The 568-nt window shown below is 76.9% G+C and overlaps 2 protein-coding genes across 2 annotated transcripts in view; one reads left to right on the top strand and one right to left on the bottom strand.

Annotated features, from left to right (window-relative positions):
• CREB3 (cAMP responsive element binding protein 3) overlaps positions 1 to 306 on the bottom strand; it is a 4030-nt gene extending 3724 nt beyond the window's left edge. The window contains exon 1 of the mRNA XM_019518013.1: positions 221 to 306. The gene's annotated coding sequence lies outside the window, so the exon portion shown is untranslated. The remainder of the gene's footprint in view (positions 1 to 220) is intronic.
• A 120-nt stretch (positions 307 to 426) lies between these two features.
• TLN1 (talin 1) overlaps positions 427 to 568 on the top strand; it is an 83099-nt gene continuing 82957 nt past the window's right edge. The window contains 1 exon segment of the mRNA XM_019518014.1: positions 427 to 556. The gene's annotated coding sequence lies outside the window, so the exon portion shown is untranslated.

Below are 568 nucleotides of genomic sequence, written 5' to 3'. Positions count from 1 at the left end.
GCCGGCCACAGGGGATGGGGAGCCCGGCCCGGGAGGGCCCAGGCGGACGGGGGCCCGGCCCGGGTCCAAGCGGGAGTGGGAGGAGGGGGGGCCGGGTGGGCTGGGACTTGGCGTTGCCGCCTGCCCGCGGCCCGGACGCCGGGGATCCTGCCCGGGGGCAGGGGGGGGTCACCTGGGTCCGTGCCCGGGGAGCACACGCGCCTGGACTCTCCCCCCGTACCTCTGCCGACCCTGGCTCCGCCACCGCCTTCCAACACAGCAGGAATGACGTCAGCGCCCTCGGCTCCCGGCACCCACCACGCGGCCCCTAGGAGGGGCCGGAGCCGCCTCGAGCCTCCATTGGCCGCGGCGCTGCCCGCAATCAAGATGGCGCCCGACTGGCCTCGCCCCGCCCGGCACTCTCACTGCGCCTGCGCTGCGCCGGCACCATCGAGCGCAGGGCCCAGAGTGGCCGTGGGGCGGGAAGCTGAAAGTGTCGCTCTGTACCTGCCCCTGCCCTGCTCTGCGGCTCCTAGCCCCGCGTCTGCCCCGCAGCGCCGCGCAGCCCGCAGGCCAGGTACGGGGGCGG

This window comes from Gavialis gangeticus, unplaced genomic scaffold, assembly GCF_001723915.1.
Source record: "Gavialis gangeticus isolate Ggan-Ray unplaced genomic scaffold, GavGan_comp1, whole genome shotgun sequence".
Lineage (NCBI taxonomy): Eukaryota > Metazoa > Chordata > Crocodylia > Gavialidae > Gavialis > Gavialis gangeticus.
The sequence above is the reverse complement of the archived record's forward strand: the minus strand, read 5'-3'. Positions and strand labels throughout refer to the sequence as shown.